Source organism: Fulmarus glacialis, unplaced genomic scaffold (genome assembly GCF_000690835.1).
Source record: "Fulmarus glacialis isolate BGI_N327 unplaced genomic scaffold, ASM69083v1 scaffold10641, whole genome shotgun sequence".
Taxonomy (NCBI): Eukaryota; Metazoa; Chordata; class Aves; order Procellariiformes; family Procellariidae; genus Fulmarus; species Fulmarus glacialis.
In genome coordinates, this window is record NW_009193420.1 from 6,504 (window position 1) to 24,492 (window position 17,989).

Genomic DNA, 17,989 nt, shown 5'->3' on the forward strand with positions numbered 1-17,989 from the left:
TTGTTAAATTGAATTGGTTTTCCTAAAATACTGTCCACTTCTTGCACCTGAAGTCTGTTTCACTTGAAGGTTCTTAGTGCCTGTAATTCAGTTTAGTGACTTTTAAATGCTGCAGGGTGAAGTTAGCTTCAGAACTACTGTTTTCAGTAGTAATTAAAAATGGAAACATGTATTACTCTTGTGTCTTAAACAATGCTATTTGTTTTTTACAAAAACATTTGGGCAGAATTAACTTGATGCTGCTCCCTTTACTCAGATGATCATCTTTATTTTTAATTTGAAAACACTTAGGTTTATAGCAAGGCATAGGCTATTTAATAATAATGTGAGAAATATTTTTCACTATTAAATGTGATGTTTTAGAAAAACAAACTTTTTCTAAAACAGTGTTTGCCTTTCAGCAGCTCTAACAGGTGCAGTATGTATATATGTAATATATACAAGAAACCTGAAAGAGGCATTTGTAAGTTTGGTTTGCTATTTCAGAAGAGACTTTTTCTCTGTAGCAAATAGACCATGTGGAGGTACTTTACTGGTGGGTAGGGATGGTTTATTTTATCAGCATGTGGAGTACTGTGCCAGGACAAGTAGAGATGAGGTAAAGGGCCAAAACTTCAAATACTTTCCCTTAAATCTAGATCAGGATGCATAGTGGTAATGGAATGACTGAGGCCATTGAATCAAGGTAAGGCTTTTTTTTTGCTCCTCAGTGAGGAGGTGTGGAGGATGTAGAAGTCCCTTCGTGGGTTCAAGATCATGATGAAATTGGTCAGCAGTAGGATATTAAATAGTTGCTCCTGATTTGTAGAAGAATTTCTGCAGCTTTGACAGTTTAAAGATGTCTTAGGAGGCTTAAAGAATGAGAAATGAAATAAAGGAATTGTCTGTCTCCACCTCTCCCTCATTAAAGATTATTTCCCAGCCCTTGCTATGCCTGGACTTGATGCGGAGGTACATGAGCCACCTTCCACTGCATGTAGTAGAATTTCCTGCTAGTCAGTACCTCAGACTAGGATGTGGTACATTAGACCTGCTCTCAACAGTCAGCTTTTCCTGAATTTTTATTAACAGGGTAAAAGAGATGGTAGAAAAAAATGAGGGATAGAAGAGAAAGGAGGAAGGATATTTGGCTTCCCTCACTGCCTACTTCTAAAACCTTTAGTCTTCACTATCCTTTTTGTCAGCAGGCCTCACAGATTTAGAGCATTTGCCCCACTTTGGTCAAAGCTTTGAGATGTACGCTTGGCACAGCTCAGGAGCAGCTTGACAGCCAACAGCTGAGGAGTCGGACGTGAGCCCAGCTACCGCAGCTGGGAAGATGGTTCCAGATACAGCATCTGGGTCATTTCAGGTGCCAAACATGCTCCATCTATGGTCATCCTAGCTGCTGATGCGGCTGGGGAGAAGACGGGATCACAGCAAACTTTACAGAGGGAGTTGAAAGCAGAATCTTAATTGGACTGGAGGAGGATCCTCTGCATGAGTGACTTACGGAGTATAAAGTGCAAGAGGCAGCAATAAAGTTTGATCCGAAGAGGAATTAAGCATGTAGAAGTTAAAATTTGGCTTTGCTCTAACAAATGAAATATTCTCCAGTGTCCACTGAGCACAGTAATACTTATATGTGGGTCAATGGTAACAGCTGCCTGCTTGTTGAGTGCAGATGTCCTGAAGTTCCAAATCTGCATCTGTGTTTGCAAAAGTCATTGAACTTTTCCAGTATATTACTGTAGGAGATTAATTTTCTTAGAAGATATAGATATCAACTTGCAGTATGGATTTGAATCTGGAATGGAAAGTGGAGTTTGTTTCTTCCTCCTCACTTCATTGTGGGGACTTGCAGAACATCACCTTGGTAGGAATTTAGCTGGGAAAACAGCTTTGCCAAAGAATTTAATGTATGTTAATTGTCTGTTGATGAAGTTTAGCCCCTGGAAATGAGTAGCTGCCTTGAAGTGAAGAGCCCAGTTCTGTTCAGATGGGAGTTTTGTGAACCTATGCCTTATTTTACACAGTACGAAGAAGGGTTGACTGAGCAACTGCATAAAACAACTTGAAAAATTATCTTTTTTTCTTTCTTAGACAAGTTGTATTTTTCCCCCAAACCATCTGACCCAAGGGTTTTGAAGTGACAATGCAAATGTCCTTCAAAAACCGGTTGTTACAAAAGGCAGGCTATTGACAAGACCGGAGTTAACTCCAGCATCTAGCATGGGCTCTTCAGAGCCATGAGAACCCAGTACTACCAGCCCAGTGCTTCAGCAGTGAATCAGGCCTCTGAAAAGCATGGTAGTGGCTTCAAAATTAGATTCAGAGTTTTGTTTTTGTTTTGTTTTCTTAATGCCGTATTGGGTGGTTGTTCTTCTCCTGATGTTTGTTCTGTGGATAAGGCTGTTATCAAACTTTCAGATATCTGTGAAACTTTTGAGGTTTGTCAATCGATCTCTTCTGTAGATCAACTTACTATAAATTAGTGAATGTTTATCAGGCTGGAGAAGGAAAAAACAAGAAACTTGCTGTATAAAGCTAAGTGTAGTGAGATGTGATTGTCTGTTTAAATATGTACTTTTTATTAGAAAGAGAAGGGCATCTGAAAAAGAGATATTTCCAGTTTGCCCACCCAAACGGTTATCTTGGTGTGAAAAGGCCTTCTGTGTTCTTGACTTTGTGCCAGGCTTTGGTCAGTAAAGTCTGCAAATGAGTTAGGTGTAAGCTAACTCAGTGTAACATATTCCCGTGGTCAGAAAGGTAAGTGCTAGAGGGTGTAGGCACTAGCAAACGATCTCTGTTGTGTTACTTTGTACTTTAATTGCAGTGCAGTATTGAGGTCTGAGATCCCGAGGACAGCATCATTTGGGTGTGTGCAGTGTAGTAGCATAAAGGTGATGGGATTGCATTGTTCCTTAGCAGAAAAGAAAAGGAGTATGATCAGCCATGAGAAAGTACATGCCATTTCTGCTGCTGCTTTGGGAAAGCACTTTTGACTTTTTTTATTTCATGAAAAATTCTTCTTGCAGAGAGATTGGAGAACTTGTGTGAAACTAGAGATGCTTGCTGTTCTGTAGTGAATTCTTTGTGTAAGCATCCACTGTGTAGCACCATGAGATACGAAATGTTTCCCATGTCTCAGAGAACTGCTCTTCAAGCCAGTGTCCATAGATATATAGCAAATGTTCATACTAATAATTTTTGTTAAGCTATCAACACATAATTGCCAAAGTTTAATGCATGCTTGTTATTCTTACATCTAGAGAAAGCCACTTTACAGTACCATGTGGCTTTAAAGATGTGGGCAAACCAGAACCAGTTTTTGTAGTTTGTACGGACCAACTTTCCCTAAAAATTTACTGCTGACAGTTTTGGAGTTAATTTTTTCAAGAGAGGCAGTAGCCTTCTTGTGCCTTTAGCTATGTTGCTACGTTCTTACTTTTCTAACTAGTACCACAGCAGCAACCCGCATCTCAGTATTTTTATTCACTACAGTTTGCAACCACGTGAGCAATTACAAAACTGACCTGAATGATGCCTATTGAACTGAGGCCAAGAGCAAAAGCAGATGATATGATTCTTTTGAGAGCTAGATCTTTTCACGTTGTATGTTCCTTCAGTAGCTTTTCCTGTTGTTCACAGCCAGAGGGAAGTGCTTCTGCTGAATTCTGTTAGAGAAGGGTTAAGTAGAGCCAGAATCTGGTAACTGTAAAGATGATTTGTAGAATGATCTGTCTTGAATTTTATGATCTTCTCAAAAGTTCACGTTAAAACTGAAATCCCTTTTTATGTACCATTTGCTATCCAGTATACTTTTCCATTTATAAATGCAGTGCTATGCAGAGTCTTAAATTAAATGTATATGATCACAGAAGAGTATGTAATGAGGTCTGGGGTTGTTACTGATAATATATTAATCAGATTTAGGTTTGTATGCCCATGGAGCAGGGGCATACATTTGCACTTGTTCAATTCACTCTTCTCTTTTATTCCTTTAGAGGTTTTCTATTTGGTTTTCTATAAATTGCAAGTAACTCGCAGCAATGCATTCTTTGCAGAGAAACTAGCACCATAAAGCTCTAATGCTGGCTGGATGTTTTGGTTGCTTCTGGGGTAGGAATAATACAAAACACCAAACCTAGTTATTAAAGGAGCCGTTTCTTTTGTCATGTGGTGGCATGAGGCATCACAATGAGGCATGAGGCCAAGTTTTGTTTCCAGCCTTGGGTCAGATGCTGTACGTTGGCCAGGGCACTGGAGGATATTTTAGCACAAGGCTTTTGCTTGGCGGGCATTGAGGAACTTGTCGCTTACTTTGGCTGTTTCATGCTGCCAGATAACAGGATTTTTTCCTAGTCTGTTGTTCACTGCTGCTTTGCTTGGTGCATCTCTGTCCTGCCTGGTAACAGCTTCTTCTATTCTGGTCCCATTTTTCTGCCAGCAACCACTTCTAGGGTGGTTTTCTGTAAATGGACAAACCCTTACAGTATTCACTAGTTAAAGAATGCAAAATTTTTGTCATTAGTAACCTAAACCCCCCATTTGGAGTCTTGGCTTCAGCAACAAAAATCTTGTGGATTAACCACTTTCACCAGCAAGAGGCTTTCTGATGAGCTGTGGGAAGAAATGTATGCTTGGCGGTAGGTCTACAGTAAACAGCTGGAATTTGCATGTGGTGAATTAGCACCAAATAAAATCCCCCTTTTTTTTGCTTAATTATCCTTGCATACTCAAGTAGATCTATTAAACGTTTGTGCAATAGAAATTGGTAAAACCACACATTTACAATAAGTGGGTTTTGATTGTGCATAGACTGAGATTTGTCTGCTCTGGCCTATGTGGGTAACATAATGGTCTATGATCCGATGAAGGGACCACTCTGTTCCTTGACTCCTCCTCGGCATGCAGTGATGCCCTGAGCCAGACTGAAGCGCTCCAGCCATTGGAAGCCCTTGCTTCAACTCTGAATTTTCAACTACTTTACATTAACTTTGTTTGAGACCTGCTGTTTTGAATCCTACAAAGCTGCAAGCATAAGCAGGTGTAAAACGTACTGCATTTATATTCCACAGGCTTTTTAGGTGTTGGTTTTCTCTAAAGAGGTTGTAGAAGGTAAAATATTTCTGACAACTACTTGAAGTCCTTATTTCTCTGAAGACGACAAGAGGGGTAATGGGTTCCTTACAGCTGATGTTGCAATTCTTTCTTCTTTGCAATTTAGGGTGAGATTTCTAAAAGCATTTTGTTTCGGTTGGAAGCCTAGTGATGTTTTCCAGAATGTTTAAGCAGGTGGGGCATCTAGCTTTCAGTGATTCCTTTTCAGCACTGAAATGCCTCTCGGAACTTAAAGAAGTAGTATTTATGGAAGAGCCTGGTTTTGGGGGTACTTGGGAGGTTATTTAAATCTTGAACTTAATTTTCAAAAGAATGGGGAATATTAGAAGAGAACTGGCGTGGATTTTAATGACAAGTTCCCCCACCCTGCTCTGGTTCTTGAGAGAATGTGAAAGAAAACACCAATTTTCAGCCTTTTCCTTCTCTGTTTGCTGTTTATCTGCTTTCTTGAACACAGAATCAGTTGCAGGAACAAAACTCTGCTCATGCTGCTAATTATTAATTTCAGGCAGTTGCAATCAGACTAACAGTCAGAAAAAATACTGCCTTCTGATTTCTTCACCCTTCCACTTCACTTTCTTTTGAGCCAAAGGGTTATCACAATTGCTTATGGATGGATTTCTGGGTGCTACCATGACATTAGTGTCAGAGAACAAGCAGCAAAAGTTAAGCACCCAAATAATGTTTTAAGTGCCTAAAAAAACCTGTGTGAGTCCTTTGAGGAAGGAGCATGGGTGAAATAGGCTACAGGGAAATACTTCATTGAGAGAGAGCTGATTTGAATGAGGCTGTGGATTCTAAAACCCAGTCAGGGTGCTTTTAGGAAAATGGCAGTGTCTGTGAAGAGTGAGATCTATGATAAGCATTTAAATAGCTTACTTTAGGAGACAGAAGATACTTAGAGAATTTAATTTATTCAGTAATAGAGAGATGAGGTTTTTAAAGTGGTAACCTTTTCTTCTAAAAGGAGAGAGAATGGGGGGGGGGGGGAAATACTGTTAATTTCACATAAGTGGTTTTCCTGATACCATCTTTTTTATTTCTTTAAACAAAAGCATTAATTGGAACTGAGGAAGAAGTCTTTCTCTTTCTTAGAGACTTGACATTTTATTTTTGGCTAAGACTGAAAGCTATTGTTGCCTAAGTTGACGCTGAACTGGCAAATCTATGAACTGAAGCCAGTATTGTTACTTGATCTAAATTTGTAAGGACATTTGGTTGTCTTAGAATAAAAGTTGAGCATATAGTTTACCTCAAGGGCAGAGTTATACTCTAAAGATTATTTGCACAGGTTTACAGCTGAAAACGTTGCTTAGCTTATTGACACGTGACGTTTAAAGTAACATGTTGGTAGGGAAGGGAAGAATAATGGCAAATGATGAATGTGTCAAATGGTCATACAATAGACATGATCTTCACCTGCAGGCTTACTGCTTTTTGGTAAAGGGCAGAGCTTTTCTACAGTGGCAGCTAACATTACAAGGAGGAAAGTTTCCAGTGAAGACTGTGATCTTGAAAAATCACTTTCATTGTGTTTTTAGGGAATGAACTGTTTCAGTGACAGATAAGATTGGGCTTAGTTATGGCTGGTATCAGTTTGACTTAGAATTTCATTTTAAGTCATGTTATGAGAGTAGTGCAAACCCGCAGGCACCCAGCTCAACTTACAACTGATTTATATTGAAATTGGGAATTAAAATCTATAAATCAATCTAAATAATTAAATTAAATCAGTCTAAACAAAGGCAGTGCCCGTACAGCAGGCTATCCTGATTTAAATATAGCAGTTTGCTAAGGCTTGCTTGCCCACAAAGCTTGCTTTCTTTTAACTAATATTCCATGTAAATTTTTGGCTACTGGCAGGGAAGGAGAGCCACTTTCTCTGCCTTCTGTGTGGAAGGAAGTTCTTTTAGAGAACTTGCTGGATCTGCTGAGGAATAGAGAGAGAAGCATTAAAATTTGATATTTGACATGGCAGCTGGAAGTCCAGCATGTGTTAAAGGATTTTAGATGCCTTTGAATAGAACTGATTTCAAGATGTGAATTAGCAAGGACATCCTTCAACCCCAATTAGTGTGTGCTCCAAAGAACTTTGCAGGCTTTCCTGTCCTGTTTAGGAGTTGTCAAGTCTATAAATTACCCAATTTAACTAAGTATTGGCCGTAATGTCTGAAAAAAATTGGATGAAATTTGGTAAAGGGAGAGGTGAGAAAGTGCTGCCTAGTCTTCAGTGTTCAGCAGTCATAGTAGTCATAGTAGTGGTGGGTAGTTGGGACTGGTGTTATGCTTTTCCATTTCATCTTTTCTGTGAGCTGCTAGTTCTGCTTCCCTGGGATCATGGAAAGGTAATGCTACAATAGTGCACAATAGAAAATAGTTCAGGTGAAGCACTTAAATCCACGCCCATCAACTTACTCTGTTCTCTTACTATTCTCTGAGTTGTTACCATTGCTTCTGGAAGTGAGGTAACTTCCAAGCAAAAATGACAAGGGATTAAGCTTGAATGAGACAGCTGTTGGAGTAAGGTGATCTGAAGAATTCTTCGAATGTTGGTTGATAAATACAATATATTCCATGTTTATATAATTGTGTGGTAGTTATTATAACTATAGCTGTAGTGTAGTTGTATGCATCTCATGTAAGATACCCGTTAATTCTTCTGTCTGTGGTTTACACTAGTTATATATAATCGTATCTGATCCTCACAACATATCTGTGAGCTAAGGAAGTACCGTCCTTGAAATGCGTTTGGGAAACAGATATACAGGGAAGTTCTTCCTTAAATTAACTTGAAAATAGTCTTTTTACCCATTCTTTCTTCAAATAGTATTTGTTTCCAAATTGGACTGGATGAAGACACAGTATACGTGTTAGACCTGTGCTAGATTTAAGTCCATCTTTTTATGTTCATAGGAAATCCAGCATCAGGTCGTTGGAAAGGGGAGACTGCTTCCTTCGGGTGAGAGCACTTAGCAGTGCTTTTCCATCAGCAGGGAAGCTCCAGCGGCCCATGAGGACAGGGCAGGAGCAGAGGGGTCAGTCAAACACAGGAGAGAATTGAGAGGACCGGGAAACCCTAGAGCAGGAGTGAAATCAAATGGACCAGGGGGAGAAGGGAATAAACTGCTTGGATATTGAGAAATTGCTTGCTATTCTGTTTCAGTAAGTAATTTCAGTAATTTCTCACTTTAAAAAAAAAACAAACGGTGGGGAGTAACTGCTTTAGAACACCAGCATAGACAGAACTAGACTGCTCAGTGGTTAATTGAGTGCTGAGAGGGGTTTTATTTCTGAGTCATGCAGTTATACCAGTCCCACACAAAGGGAAACTTTTAGACCATATGTCAAAATCTTCCTTATACAATCTGAATTTTCAAACAGTGACTAAAACCACTCATTGTTAAATTTGTTGAGGGACCTTAGATTAAGGTGTTTTGATCGTGAATTCTTTCAGGACATTGTACTAAAAAGTTGGGTAGAGTTTGAGCTTTTTTTGAGGTTTTTACAGGGAAAAAAGCAGTGGCCATTCTGTGATTCCTCAGGCATGGTTTGTTTGCAAATATGATTACTACCTATCTAATTTAGGATGGAGTGGAGAGGAAGAAGTTGTTGCTGATGCTGTTAGTCATAGAATCATAGAATCATAGAATCATTAAGGTTGGAAAAGCCCTCTAAGATCATCGAGTCCAACTGTCAACCCAACACTACCATACCCACTAAACCATGTCCCTAAGCGCCTCATCAACACGTCTTTTAAATACTTCCAGGGATGGTGACTCCACCACTTCCCTGGGCAGCCTGTTCCAAGGCCTGACCACTCTTTCAGTAAAGAAATTTTTCCTAATGTCCAGTCTAAACCTCCCTTGGCCCAACTTGATGCCATTTCCTTTCGTCCTATCGCTAGTTACTTGGGAGAAGAGACCAACCCCCACCTCGCTACAACCTCCTTTCAGGTAGTTGTAGAGCGTGATGAGGTCTCCCCTCAGCCTCCTCTTCTCCAGGCTAAACAGCCCCAGTTCCCTCAGCCGCTCCTCATAAGACTTGTGCTCCAGACCCTTCACCGGCTTCGTTGCCCTTCTCTGGACACGCTCCAGACCCTCAATGTCCTTCTTGTAGTGAGGGGCCCAAAACTGAACACAGGATTCGAGGTGCGAGTCATGTCAAAATAAAACAGATTTCACAGGAGAAGAGTAAGAAGGAAACATGTTTCAGGATAGCAAAAGCAGCAACTAGATTTTAAGAATCTTGTCCATCTCAGGCTTTGAAACTTCGTCTCAGTCAAGGGGTGTAGCCACTGCCATGTTCTGGTGTGTACTGTCTCCTCTTTTATTACCCAGCACTTCACTTTCACAGGCAGGTGCTGAGAAAACCTAACCCTTATATAGGGGTCAAGATCTGAGTCCTTGCTTCTGTGGCTTGTCCTCTCTTAAAAGAAGACACAGATGGTCCTACCTCAGTCTAACCAATATCCTGCAGGATTTTTAGCCCATTTTCTTAGCTGTAGGAAATTAGTACAATTTCAAAGAGTTGCCTCACCAAATAAGTTGTGGAGTATGTTATTTAGTTATTTTTTCTCAGCACAGTGACCAGGACACACCAGTTCTTGGGTGAGTTGCTCTTCTGGTATGAGGCAGATGGAAATTTTTCTCCTAGCTCTGCTGGTTCATGTTGATTTTCCATAGCTGAGAGGGATGAACAAACCCATCACTTATTTGTATGTGTTGGGTTTCTGGGAGGTGGGATGAGTGAGTTTATCAAAATGTGTTTTGTAGAAAATCATTCACAGGAGGAAAACTTTAGTATCCCAGACCAGGTGAGCAGTGACTATTATCTCAGAAGCAGACGCTGCTTCTGTGGCTCAGTGAAGTTATGGTTGTTGCAGGAGTGTGCCAGCCAGAGAGAAGATGTCATCGAAAGCCCATGGCCTGAAGGTATGAGTATTTACCTGGACAGGGAGCAGAATTTTAGTCCTTGCTTTGACCTGGCTGAAAGCTGGTGGTTGAAGTTCATTTCCCATATTGCTGGCAGATATGTCCCTTTTCCTAGGGCTGCAGATGCTTGTTTGCTTTCTAAAGCTGATCTTTGTATCCATGAGGAGACTCGCAGGGTAAACTCATACATTAATGCGAGGTTCTCTTCCTGGCCTGTCGTGTGGAAAAATGAATGTGTTCGGGCACACTTTCCAGGTTTTTGGCTTCATCTCAGAACGTCTGTGTTTACAGCAGGCCATTCTCCTGTTACAGCTGCTCTCCTTTTGGCTAACTTCCTTCTTAGCCCAGTAGTTTTGTCGCTGACCCGACTTAGGAGAAATGTGTTCATAGCGGACAGGCTTCTGGCTATTTGTGGAGTCGCTTCTTTCCCCCTCATGTTCTACCTTGTATTAGGTCCTTATGCTGGAGGGGAGCCTGCCAGGCATGTTAGCCACCTTGTGAATGCAAGGGAACAAACTGCAGTTACGTTATTGGAGAAGTTACTGGGCATTTCTTAGTCTCTGCAGTGTCCTTCATTTTCTGCCTGTCTTGCTTTAGCCTAATGAGCCGCCATGTAGATCAGAGCAGGAGGCCATCAGGAAAAAGGGAATGGCTGCTTCAAAGCCTTGTGCCCTGTTGTGGTTTCAAAGGAGTGCAGATGACTGATGCTCCGGATTCTGCTGTCCTACAGCCTGAAGCAAGGACTGGGTCCTTAAGGTCCCACATTTGCTGCAAATTGACCTAACCATCGAGCTATCACTTGTACAACTAACTCACTGCCTTTTCTGTTAGCTAATCCAAAGCGGAAACTACAACAGAAGAGAATTCTCTAGAGCTGGTGAGTCCCTATAAGCACAGCTAGTGAATCTGTCATCACTTGCTGTGTGAGAAGCCAAAGTTAGCCTGGGGCATTGTTCTTTCATGTAACAGAGGGGAAGTGGCTCTGGTCCAGGTGATCCAGAAGCCTGAGGAGCCAGACCATCCTGTGATGTTGGCCTGATTAGCTGTAAATAATCCTGGCTCAACTGCCCTGTTCTGCGTCTTTGCCCATTGCTGTTTTTTCGGTGAGGGGAGGGGGAAGGACATGTGTTTCCTAGCGACTAGGAGATCTCCTGTGTTTATGAATGGGACTACCTGTACCGTGATCTGTGCAGAACTGGTTTTGGCACATGCATGGAGTGAAGCATGGAGGGAGAGAGTGGGTTTATGAATGCTTCTACAGAAGCATCTGGATAATTAACTCAGCCATTAGGTAGGAGCATTTAAATCCTTAAAGACATTTTCTGTGGGAAATACAGGGTAATCATCTCCTCAGGCACCAAAGAGAGACATGGTTAGATGCTGACTTCTGCCTTAATTGCACATCAGGAATTTAGGTGTCGTTTTTGAGTCTCATCTGGAATAATTTATTCGGTATCACAAGGATTTAAACCTAGTCTTACTGCCAGGGTAACACCATCATCACTAGGCCACTTTTACTGTCTCCACTGACAAGCTGGTGCAGTACAGTGAGGGCGCAGGTCAATTTGCTCTTCCAGTCCCGTGGGAACAAACGCCGATCAGCAGTGGGGGGCAGGAGCAGACACTGACCCAAGTCACAGAGGGTATTCCAGGATAGTGTGGTTACTCAGTTTCAGGTGCTCTCCTGGGAGCATCCTAAGCCTTGCATATTAGTTAACCTTTCCCATAGTTGCTGTATGTGAAAGGTCTTTGATCTATGAATGAGCCCAACACATGGTGCTTGCTCACTCTATGTTAGCAGCAGAGATGTTATTTTTAGCTCCTGAATTCTTTTTCTCCTTCACTGTTAGAGCTGAAAGACCTTTCGTCCTTAAGACAGGCAACTGTTCGCTACATAGTGTATTTGGGACAACGTGCTACATAAGGGTAACACCTCTATTGGGAACAATGTTTTTGCAAAATGGGTAGGTGGCTTTTTAAATAGCCATTACAAAATCTAAATAAAGTAGTTGCATTTTAAAAAGTTTTAAAAAGAACTGTTATCTTTGGAACATGTAATTTAGAGAACTCGCTGCAGTAATCCTTGATTTAGAACAATTACTGCACTAAAGTACTTGCTTTTTTCCCTTTAAAAACAAAAACAAAAACCAAAACCAAACCCCAAACCAAAAACCAGACAGGTTTCCAGCAAAGGCTGGGATAATTAACTGGAATGGAAACGTAGCCAAGTCTTGCAAAACTCTAGTATACAGTTGCTGTTCTCTCAGAGGTCTTTTCTCATGCCATCTGAGAGCATTCCCTTGCCTGGTCACTTGTTTTGCTTTTTTTAACGTAATCACTAGTTGCTAGAAATAAATACTGCAAGGACTAATATGCTGGTTACATGCTTACAATTGGGTTTGTGTGCAGTGCATGCTGGTTTAAGAGGAAGCTGTTTTATAACATTTTTAATTATGAAATTTCTTATGCAACAGAGTTTAAGGGTCAGTTATAAACAATCTAATCAAAAAGCTTCCTTAGGCAGTAACTCACCTATGTAATTTCTTGTAGCTCAAGCTTGACTCAGTCCAGTCTCACACAAGATTCAGGAGCTAGAATATAAGATATGCTGATTCAATGTACAGTTCATAATATTTTTTTTGCAGTGGTGCTCACAAACCATTGGAATAGTTTACCTATGTCTACAGTGTTTTTTTTCCTTTTGAAGTCCTTTAGTAGAAGTCAGGCAGCTGTGTCTGTGTTTCAAAGCTGTGGAATACCAGTCCCTGAACAAAAGGGGAAAGGTGTCAGAGAAGTTGCTGGTAGTGTTTGGGGTTTGAAGGACTCAAAACGCCTGTGTTTTCAGTTTTGAAGCATGCAGAGGAGCTGCTTGCTGTTGCAGGAACGTCTCACGGGCACCACTGGCAGTAGGCAGGCCATGCTGACTCTCTGGATCTGACACTATGAAACCAGGCCCTCCACAGCTGATTCTGCAGCCAGCTCCAGTCCTTGACTGCAGGATAATTTATGCAGCTATAAGAAATTTAACTACAGGCTCCTACCCCTTTCTGGACTGCATCCAGAAAGAAGGGAATCCATATTCCTAATCATCAGCTTAAAACCACTGCTGCATTCACCAAGATTTTAGTAGGAAACTGAAGATAGAGGGAGGGATCACAGACCCTGGTCCTTCCACTTGGGCCAAATCTAACTGAGAAGCATAAGGGAGCACCAAGCCTGCCCATTCCTTGCTCCTGGTATGAAAACAAGAGACTTCTGCTCTCTTTAGGAAGAAAGGAAGCTTCCAAAATGACTTCACTTCAGGTGAGCAAACAGCCAAACGGACAGATAGCATTTCCTGCAAGGGAAGAATGCGCCAAAAGTCTTCAGCCTGAGAAGTGACTGTGCCTTCCTGGGCTTGCTTCTACCTTTGAGGGATTCTACTCCATCAAGCACGAGCCATTCTCATTTTTTTAAGCCAGACAATTGACTTTAGTTTTATTACAAAGCTTTTATTAAAAAACAAATGCTCAGCACATTAACTCAAACTGGAATGACAAAAAAAAAAAAAAATCGGTTGACAGTATTTTTGGCAAAGGCTGTGCCTTACTATTTTAAAAAATGGGTACATCAATGCTCATTTCAACAACTGGCATAAAATCCCACTAACAGGCTAACAAAAACAGATACAAATACAGAACAATTGAAGTAATAATTCAAGTGCTGGGCTTTTTACAAGGAGAAGGGGAATGGGTGAGAAGGAAAACTCACTGCAGTCAGATTTGCTGGATGTATTGCTTATGTTTACAGAGTAGATGATGCAAGACTGAAGTGTCTACTGACCAGCTGACTGTTGTTACATTTATTTAGTTCTATAGGACACTGTGTTATATAGACTGAGAGGCCACTATTTGTTACAAATAGTTTAACAAAAAAGCCACCTTTTTTCCATACAGGTTTTTCCTCTGGCAGAAAAAAAAAAAAGAAAAACCCCTTTTATTTAAAAAGTATTTCAGATTTCTGACACTTGTTTAAAAGCTCATACCTAGTAAAATATACACCAAAGAAATTACAAACTAAAAGTTAAAATATAAAAGCATTCAAGTTTCTTAAAAAAGCTAAACCCAAAATTGATCCTGTCGCACCATTAAATAAAAAGAAGGTTGAGTGTGTCATCCTGGTCCAGGCAAATTCCATTCCTCGATGTGCTGTATGGGGCAGCTGTGGTCTACGTTACTCTCTTGGCTGAAGCAGGCAGAGACAGCCATGCTACTTTGTTTGCTGACTCAATAGGGACACAGATGAGATGGGGGCTTAAGAGTGCAAGGCAGAGGTGGAGTGAAGACAAAAGCTGCTCTGCTGACCCAGGAGCTCATTTGCTCTATTTATATCGGGGCTGGACCTCGTGATAGTGAAGGATTTTGGCAGTGATTGTCTTTATGATTCAGTGTCTCTAGCAGTGACATCAGGGTGAATGACATCCTAGACAGACTCCTTGGGGGTGGTCTGTGTGGATGAAGGACACACCTAGGGTTTAACAAGCTTCCATCTCCAGAAGGGGTCCTGGTGTCGCCGCCTTTGCTTTGCAAGTTGAGAAAGCATTTCTTTTCCCACCTACAGGGAAGGGAGAGAGAGAGAGAGAGAGAGTGATAAAGACTATATGAAGCTTTTTTTTTTTCTTTGTTAAATCCTTCAGAGAAGCTGGTGACGGGTCACTGTAACTCTATGACACAACTGTATTCATGGAATGTGTCCTTTGCAATGTCAAAGTTAAGTGCAGAGTATCGCTATTTGCTCTTGCTTGAAGTTTGCAAGAATATTTACGGAGAGTACTTTGGATTGTAAATAGATGTCCACACCAACTAAAAAGCTATTTAGACATTCAACATATTACAAAAGTAACTCCCTTTTGTAGCGGATTTCATTTATCTACAACATTTGACTCAGATACCTGTTACAAAACTAGACATCCTCAGGCTTTAGTACTACAGTGGTTGAGGTCAATTAAACCTCTACTTCAGAGCCTCACGCTCTACTCCCTGCAGAAATGAAGAAATGCTGTCTTCTGTAAGCGGCTGAGTATAAGAATGTGGTGGGTGAGGCTTGTGTGAACACTGACCCTACCATGCATCCACACAACTGGGGAGGATTCATTCTGCTCTTCAGGGGGGTAGGGTACACCTTCCAGTTGCCTAAGAGCCATGGGCCTCTTACCTAGCAGTAAAGTTCACTAGGATCTTGGAAGGATTTATGTTCTTACAGCATGTGAAAAGGCCAACAGTGCAAGCCTTATAGGTATTGGTCATCCAGAGAGGAACAGTTCTTCATCGTTAGGTCTCTGGGTTACATCAGCTGACTTACGCAATTGCTAACTCAACCATCACCCCTGCCCTTCTGACCCAGACAATGGGGTCATAACAGCGACTCCACCCAAAGACTGTCTAATGGGTCAGGCGTTTTTCCACAGATGGACACACGCTCGCCAGTAATGGTCTCAGGATTATCGGTATCTCAAAAAAATCTACGTTAACCTCCAGGCCTCCAGGTACTACTCAGCTGCCAAACAACTAGAGGGTTCAATGAGCAAAGCTTTTGAGAATGACCAAAATTAGCACAGGAATGCAGTTTGGTGGAGAAGGTGAGGAATCTTCACCAGAAGAAACACAAAATGCTTAGTCACACAAAGAAGATACACTGCCAGCACCTTGAATCACGCAAGGCAAGACAGAACAAGTTTATGAAGAAATGGTTTAAACCACAAGTCAAACTTCTGTTAGACTAATCATAATAGAGAGACTGCTTGAGCCTGTAAAAGTCACAAGCAGAATTAATCAGCAAATATTACAGCAGCAGTATTTAAACCTGGGCCATTTATAACTGGACACCCACCTCCCATCTGCTGCAGCTTCCATGTAAGCCATTACAATGCAAAGCGTTTTGCCCGTACTGGTTGAGTACAGCTCCTGAATAAGCGGTTACACAGGCTAATGTACTCCAGAGTAGAAAGCCTCCAAAACTGATTTCGGACCCTTTGATTTTAGTAAGCACAAGCTGAGGCCCCAAAATTTTACTAAACAAGTTGACTCCTCATCAGAGGCCACCCACATGACCATTGTTTTAGTGGAAAGGAAAGCTGAGGACACTGAAGAAGTTCAGCTGCAGACTAAGTAAGGTAGAAAACAAGCGCAGATTTATATCAAACTGTCCTGTATAGCTTTAATTTGAAGGACGCCCTCCCCGCCCTCAAATACCACCATCCTGGATACATAATGAATAATTTTCACCTGCTGCTAGTAGCCACAAAAGGACATTTAAAGTCACTGTGGCCTCTTAAACAGCCCAGCTGAAAGTCCACTGGCAAACCAGTGGTTTCAACAGAGGTGGTCTATATTGACTAATTCAGTTCCTATTTCCTCATAAAACCAGCCCAAGTCCCAACTAAAAAAAGCCTTTGGAGCTTCCTGCTTTTTTTTTTTTTTTTTTTTTTTTTTTTTATTTTTTACAAAGTAGCACAGTGCTCCGTAACACATGCGGATCAAAGAGCTGCAAAGGGCTCTACCTTTCCAAGGAGCACGAAAGAGAGGCCAAGCAAACAGCAGAGGAACGCTGGGGAGAGCACCCTGCAGCTTTATATTTATTTTGTGCCTTTTCATCCCGGATTTTCAAAGGTTTGGTCCAGGTTGCTCTTCCTGGGAAGGTTTTCCTCTCAGTCTTACATGAAAACATTCAGCTTCCTGTTGAGGAATGGCCTTGAGGCGCCAGGCCAGTAGTTCACAGCAGTCTGATACAAGCGCTGTGATTCAGAGCTACTCCCCATTAGCAGCCAGGAATGTACTTCACCGAAGGAAATGAAATGCTCTTCTGTTGAGATGGTTCCCTGCCTCCTCCCCCCTTCCCTTACCAGCAAGCTGTCTTTGAAGTCAGGAGGTTAAAATAACGACCGCGGCCTTGCTCTGGCCCTCAGCTTTTTCAAACAGCGGCCATCGCTTCTTTCTCAACCCAAAGGCAGCTTTCGCAGTGCCTGCCTCCTTTCCATAGCCCCTCTCGGCGCCTAATTAGCCCCTGTTCCGATAGAGAGGCTGCAGATACTGCTGTAATTCTGCAAGGGGACAGCCACAGTGAAGCCCCAAATATTTTTATTTCTAAGCGAGTACTGCAGTACAGCAAATTACACAGTAGCTATCCCGAAAACAGCATCTAGAACCCAGCCTTTCCCCAGCTGCACATTAAGGCTACACGCTGGAAATACTTCTACTGCTGATAAACCAAATAATACCTAAAAAATACGAATGATGATGGTGTTGCCTTACAGATATAAAACAGGTCAAATCAGGATTATTTTCAAGAAACCACAGGCATGTGCTAAGGAGACTGAAGACTTCCCACATCTAAGGCTTCACTGGGGGGCTGTAGCTGAAGTCTCGCCAAGCCAGGCATGCCCTAGCAAAGCCCAATCCACAAGTGAAGTCGGCGCAATCAAAGACTGCAATTACAGCTCCCTGGCTGTGGTTAGGCTTCAAAGAAAGTGCTGCAAGTCACATTTTACATATGTGAAGTCTTGAGCCTGAGCCACAATAGGAGGCACTGTCTGTGCCATTTGCAGTGTACATCTGACTGCAGAAGGAAAGGGGGGGAAAAAAACCCCACCACCACCTCGAGAAAGAAACAGAAATAAAATTCAACAATAACTCAGTGTTAAAAAAAAAAAAAAAAAAAAAGTCTTCAGTACTGAAGTGATAAAACTGTATTTCAGGAATCACTACAGTAAAACTAAAGCCTCCTAACAAGCCTGGGCTCAATGGCTGAAGGCAAGAGCATCGGAGGGGGATCAGAAGTCCTCCCCATGCTTGGGAATGAGATGGACTGAAGGGTGGGTCCGCAACAGCCTTGTGCTCCTCCTCTAGTCTTCAACTCATGCCATTTTTCTAGAACAAGGGAGAGGATTATGCAGCTTCATCCAGGTCATGCTAATCGGA

At 41.7% G+C, this 17,989-nt stretch overlaps 1 protein-coding gene across 1 annotated transcript in view; it reads right to left on the reverse strand.

Annotated features, from left to right (window-relative positions):
* Positions 1–13,509: 13,509 nt before the first annotated feature.
* Positions 13,510–17,989, reverse strand: part of LOC104083813 (lymphoid enhancer-binding factor 1-like) — a 68,956-nt gene continuing 64,476 nt past the window's right edge. The window contains 1 exon segment of the mRNA XM_009587447.1: positions 13,510–14,627. The gene's annotated coding sequence lies outside the window, so the exon portion shown is untranslated.